Source organism: Sinocyclocheilus rhinocerous, unplaced genomic scaffold (assembly GCF_001515625.1).
Source record: "Sinocyclocheilus rhinocerous isolate Xijiao unplaced genomic scaffold, SAMN03320098_v1.1 scaffold3807, whole genome shotgun sequence".
Taxonomy (NCBI): domain Eukaryota; kingdom Metazoa; phylum Chordata; class Actinopteri; order Cypriniformes; family Cyprinidae; genus Sinocyclocheilus; species Sinocyclocheilus rhinocerous.
The window spans coordinates 685,863-692,667 of record NW_015660506.1 but is presented as its reverse complement, the minus strand read 5'-3'; the positions used below and the strand labels follow the sequence as shown (position 1 = coordinate 692,667).

General features: G+C 33.6%; 1 protein-coding gene across 1 annotated transcript in view; it reads right to left on the bottom strand.

Annotated features, from left to right (window-relative positions):
• The window catches only part of lypd6 (LY6/PLAUR domain containing 6), a 29,591-nt gene extending 25,202 nt beyond the window's left edge, over nucleotides 1-4,389 (bottom strand). Inside the window, exon 1 of the mRNA XM_016534411.1 lies at nucleotides 4,257-4,389. The gene's annotated coding sequence lies outside the window, so the exon portion shown is untranslated. The remainder of the gene's footprint in view (nucleotides 1-4,256) is intronic.
• Nucleotides 4,390-6,805: the final 2,416 nt, after the last annotated feature.

Here is a 6,805-nt window from a genome sequence, read left to right as displayed (position 1 = left end):
AAGCTACAGCTAAAAGTGCTACCGCCAGACCCAGAGATCGGCTGAATGGATTCGAAAACGGTAAAACTCAACTGTTTAACTCTAGGGAAGTTGGAAAATGAGCCTATTTTCAAAAATAGTGGAGTGTTCCTTTAAGTAATAATAACTTAAACAAATAAAGGTAATTTACAAAATTAAAGTTCATTGAAAGTATGTTTTTTTTTACATATTAAAAGTTTGTTTTATAGCAAAAGCAGATAACTCCACCAGTCATTTTTTTGGCAAAAGCAGATAACTCCACATTTCATGTTTTAGAGTTAAAAAAAAAAAAAACACTGGTTTAATCTTTGTAATCTCCTCAGATGACAGTGTTGATGCCTGACAAACGTTGTTGTTGTTGTGATCATAAACTGTATGGATGTGATTACACAAAATGCATGGAGCTTTTCCCTCACCATTGTAACGCACTGCTTTTGCAAGGTTCCGTGAAAACGTTTCAGCTTTTATTTTCCTTTTTCGCCCTGAAGAAGATATCACAGGTTCATCAAGTTCGTCGAAATTATCCATCCTCGATCACTTTTAGTCAGTTTTGACGAAACTCCTCTCAGCTAGCACGTCTTTTCAAAGTGAAAGTAGTAGCCTTGTCACCTGACCTGAATATAGCGTGCTGATTCGCTAAAATGGACTTATCGGCTTCTGTTCAAAAACAACAAGGGTGCTTGTCTATAGCATAGACTGTCGGCTTCTGCAGTAAAACGTGAACTCGCCATGTCTTGAAAGTGGACAAAACCGGCACGGCAATCAGCTCATTTTTTTTAAAGTGGCCGTTTATTGTTTTTTGCAAATGAACTCCTCATATATACCCAGATAAAGTGAACCCAGGAAAACTAATGGACGATAAATCTGATTGCGTGGGCACTGGGATTTAAAAAACATTTATTATAAAGCACTTTTAATACAAATATAAATTATATATTGACCCATACATACAGTATGTCACAAAAAATTTTATTAAGCGGTGATTAAGCTGATAATAATAATAATAATAATAGTGTATTTTGCATAACAGCTCTAAAATGACATTATCAGTCTTGTTTCTCTTTCTGTTTCAGTCACTATAGTGCTGTAAATGTTTCAGTAAAGTCTTGCACATAAAGCTTGCTAATTAGGCTGCACATTTAAGTAATCATAAACAAATTCTGTCCCTTTTCTAAAAAAACAAAACATGTCTGAACATCTACAAATTACAACTACAGTCTGTATCTTATATTTACTAAGCTTTACTGCTTTGTATTATGCTAACATCTCATGATGCAAATTTCTTCAGTTTATATTTACAGAAAATAGCATATAAGCCTGTGAGATTGTCTTGAGTTACACCACCCCCACCCAGATAAAGTGAACCCAGGAGAACTAATGGACGATAAATCTTATTGCGTGGGCACTGGGATTTTAAAAAATGAAGACAAATGCATTTTTCATGCTGGTGAGGACCCTTCCATTTCTTAAACATTTTCTTCTTGAGTTCATTGTTCTGACCGTGTCCCTTCAACCAAGACTGCAGCCCCACCACAAAATCAGACTGTCTACAGATGGGCTTTAGACACACATCACTCTATAATTCCTTTCTTCCTATGCATGTTTGCAGGAGACAATGCATTTCCTTTGCCCCTGACTGAACGAGACTATAGGCTTTAGTGTATTCAAAACTGAAAATTGCTTTACAGATGTACTATATGAATTTAAACCGATATTGGTAACACTTTACAATAAGGCTGTATTATGTATTATGCAATAGTTAACATGAACTAACAATGAAAAACACATTCACATCATATATTAATCTCGGTTATTGTTATTATCTACATACAGTATATACTACGTACATATTTAACATTTAAATTATAATATTATTTCAAGCATTATAATCTAATGTTAAGCATAAATGATTAAAATTTATGCATTTATAAAATTAATTAATTAAACATAAAACATGTATTATTAGTAGAAGCAATATGAACAAAAAATAATAATAAATATGATTCAATTAACATTTACACCTATATTAATTAATTCTATAAAAAAATGTATTGTTAATTTTCAGTTCATGTTACCTAACACATCAACTAATGTTAATGTATAGAATAATACTGATATCCTTGAATTTGAAGGTGAAGAGAATGACAGCACGAGTCAGTCTGCTTTACTACAGTACTTTCACTTTGCATTGTCTGAAATGATCTCGGTCGTTGGGATGTCATCAGGGCTTTCCCAGTAAGAAAAGGGCTTTCCACCTCAGTTGAAATGTTTTCTCCTGTCTGATATCAAAGGAAGCTTGGCTCATAAGTAACTCGATGTATTTCATCTCACTGTCTGCTAGGTGACGATATTTCGCAGTGTTCCTTCCCCTTGTGTCCTTGGCTGCCTGTGTTGAGTCTGTATTCACACACCCCCTACACAGACTACAGATAAAATGCACTTCACTCTATCTTTTGCACTGACAAAAATCTCACTGAGGAAATGAGCATGGAATCATTTATCGTCTCCACCACCACGCAGGAGCATTACCACTAAATGAGATTAAGCATCGACACTAGAAGGAGAAAAACAACAGTCTGGGCTACGACTGGCACTTTCATAAAAAAGTCATTGAAATGATAAGACGAGGTTCTCATGGTTGGTCAACAAGGCATTGACTGTGAGCCAAAAAAACGTTAAACAAAACATTTTTGCATTACATACTGTATAATAAGCTGCCTATGTATTATAGATTTTAATGTAGAACTGTATTGAAAATGCAGAGAACAAATGGAAAGCAGCAATACATACGTACACACTGAATTGACCAATCCTACAAGCATGGCAAACACAAAGCAGCACACAAAGCTCCATCAAGGCAAGGAATTGACCCATATCAAATAAAATCTGCCTTGTTCCTAAAAAAACAAGCACTGCTGTATTCATGCACCTGCTGCATATTTTAATATTAAATATTATAGATCCATTTTTGTGCATGTATTCACACTAGTGGAAGTAAGAGCGCTTCGTTGCTGAATAGTTCCATATAATACAGTACAAATGCATGACACTGAGGGCAGGGAGGGACATTTCTGACCTTTTATGAATGCCAGGTTGCCACTAGCTTTTGACAGAACATCAAAATACACACATTTAACGAGCATGGAAGATAACTTGCTTATTTGGTCGGCACTATGTTTAAGACATGAACAGATTAAGCTGAATTTCAACCCCTTTGTATGAATGAATGAATGATGCATTTATATAGCGCTTTATTGTGTATTTTTGTACACCCAAAGCGCTGGGGGGTTACATTGAAAGTGTAAACTATTCAAATTTACAGGGAAAATAAAACTTTTTTTGGTGACTGCATATTTCACAGTTCCTAATTGTACTATATGTCACTAAACTATATAATGTAAATATAAAAACATATTTGAACTATTTAAATCTGTTTGTCACTGTAAACGTACTGAAATATAGGACAAATGGACAATAAAAGGCCACGTGATAATTTATAGTTCATCAAAATGCCTCTTCAGCAACAGTAGTCAATGATAATGTAAATACAGAGCACCCACACAAAGACAAGACACATCAAGCTATCATACAACACTAAAATAATGCAATAAACAAACTGAACCTAAAAGGCAACATAAATCACTCTAATTTACATAGTAAAATGCCTCATTCCCCATAAATAAATTATTGGTGAAATATTATTTTTACCAATAAAATATACATAATGCATTGTTAAAATCCATAAATTATATTTCACAAACATTTTTACAAAATTTTACAGTAAAATAACGTATTAGGCCTATATGTATTAAAACGTATGATTTTATCGTGTATTATATTGGTAAGGTAACAGTTCTGTCATCTCAGTATGTTTTCTATAGAATTTTTATATTCTTTTTCGTTAAAATTCCTAACATTTTTAGAACGTAGCTCTTCATTATAATCAGAAGCTTTGAGCGCGAGCGTGCTCTTCAGTCTAATCGACTATAATGCAAGCGTTCTAGTTTTGACGCAACGCTGTCAAACAAGCTGCCGCTGTAATTTACTCATGTTTACTATCTTTCTGCTGTGGTTTGGATCAGGGAGGTGCAGTGAATGAAATGCATTTTACACCAAACCATCTAAAAAGCACTCTTCTAGAGCTGAAAACAGGACATTTGTTCAGATTTTAAAGGGTGTGCTCTGTCATGCATTTATCCAATCGCAGCAGGTTAAATAAAAAGGTTGCGGCTACTTACCGAAAAGGAGTCAAACGACTTTAGTCAAACTTTTTTTTTATCACGGCAGATTTATCCTTGTATGGCAAAAACCGAAGAGAGTCATGTATATCAATAGTGTCCTTTCAGTTGTCTGTAATCATGACACGTCCGAGCTGAATCCCTGTGAACTCAAAGGTTCCTAAAAGGCGGATGAGACGCTCGGCTGCGCCTATCAGAGGTCGAGAGGAGGCTCGTCCCGATGGATCCACACACACACACACACACACACACACCCATCCATACTGTACTAGGTTTTATACTCACTACTTGGAGCCTTGTCTAAAATATCTGGTTATGGAGATAAGTTATAAGCTGTACATTAGATAGCTAATTATATCCACTGTAGCCTATCCATTTTTATCTTACTTTAGGATAAATCCACATTTAATCTGTCAGAAAAACGTTGAATAGATGGTTCTATTTTAAAGCCTTTTTGTGCATAATTGCCGCGTGAATTGACTTATGTGCATCTGGTGCGTAAAAAAATTATGAAAAAATAAAATTAAAATAAAATTTATTTTATTAAATTTATGCTTGGCCATTTGTTGTGATAAACAGGAAAGTGTGTTCAAGCGCCAGCAAAACAGTGTAAAGAAATACTCTTTGTGAGAAGCAGTCAATCAGCAAAAGTTAAAAGCAGCTTGTAAGTGTATTTATTTCTTGTCTCAGTGTTTAATGCAGTTGTCGTTGCTAGGAAACGCTTGTTTTGTTTACTGTGGAGACGTGCTGAAATCGCGTTTGGTCTCGTACTGTATAGCATACCTTGTCAGTGTCGCGCGCTTTGCTTGGCCATTTGTTGTGATAAACAGGAAAGTGTGTCCAGCTGAATTCAATTTGAGTTTTGTTAAACGAATAAAAAAGAAGCTTAGTGAATTGTTTTTAGCTTTATTTTTTTGTTTTCATTTAAATGTTTAGTTTTGAAATGTTGTTGTATGCATTTGTCATTTTTATTTAATTTATTTTATTTTCTTAAATGTGTGTATATATAGTATTTATAGAGTTTTAGCTTTTAGTTTTAATTACTTTTTCTTATCTGTAAGTCGCTTTGGAAAGAAGCGTCTGCTAAATGACTAAAAGTAAAAGTAAAAATGCTATGCATTTATGATGGCCAAAAATGCCGTCTAGAGTTAGGCAGTTCATTAGAGTCTTTTCAGTTGGCCCTCTGCTGGTGATAAAACACAGTAAATGACTGTGAAATGTCAAATCAAACAATTCCTCTCAGTGAACCACAACCAAATAGCTTAATTGTTGACAAAAACAGACTTATAAATGGTTATTATCCAACATTCATATTGCTGACTTTAGTTAAAATAAGAAATAAATCAACAACTAATACAAAATCACATCATTCAAAAGCTAAATATTAAAAAATTAATATGTAGCGACAGCCAAAAATAAATGACTTTCTACTGAATATTAATGGAGACACATAATTTGTGTAAAAAGAAATGGTAGTCTGTCATGGTTTAAAATGTAAAGGACACACTCATAGTAAAAGGCCCCTCACCCATGAGCCAAAAAGTCTTGCAAAATGCATATAAGCACCTAAAACAAATTTTTTTTTTGTTTTCAAATATATGTGACACTTCCAGAGATTCTCACTGGCTATAAATCTAAAACATTAAAAAAATGGCTAAATATTAAATCCAATGTGACCCTGGATCACAAAATCAGTCATAAGGGTAAATTTTTCGAAATTGAGATTTATACATCATCTGAAAGCTGAATAAATAAGCTTTCCATTGATGTTTGGTTTAATCACATCATTCAAAAGCTAAATATTAAAAAATTAATATGTAGCGACAGCCAAAAATAAATTACTTTCTACCGAATATTAATGGAGACACATAATTTGTGTAAAAAGAAATGGTAGTCTGTCATGGTTTAAAATGTAAAGGACACACTCATAGTAAAAGGCCCCTCACCCATGGGCCAAAAAGTCTTGCAAAATGCATATAAGCACCTAAAACAAACATTTTTTTTGTCTTCAAATATATGTGACACTTTCAGAGATTCTCACTGGCTATAAATCTAAAACATTAAAAAAAATGGCTAAATATTAAATCCAATGTGACCCTGGATCACAAAATCAGTCATAAGGGTCAATTTTTCGAAATTTCCATTGATGTTTGGTTTGTTAGGATAGGACAATATTTGGCAGAGATACAACTATTTGAAAATCTGGAATCTGAGGGTGCAAAAAAAATCAAAATATTGAGAAAATCACCTTTAAAGTTGTCCAAATGAAGTCCTTAGCAATGCATATTACTAATCAAAAATTAAGTTTTAACATATTTATGGTAGGAAATTTACAAAATATCTTCATGGAACATGATCTTTACTTAATATCCTAATGAGTTTTGGCATAAAAGGAAAATCGATCATTTTGACCCATACAATATATTTTTGGCTATTGCTACAAATATACATGTGCTACTTAAGACTGGTTTTGTGGCCCAGGGTCACAGATGACCTCAAAATCAGTTTTCACTGATTGTACATAATGACCTTTATGGATCAGGAAAATT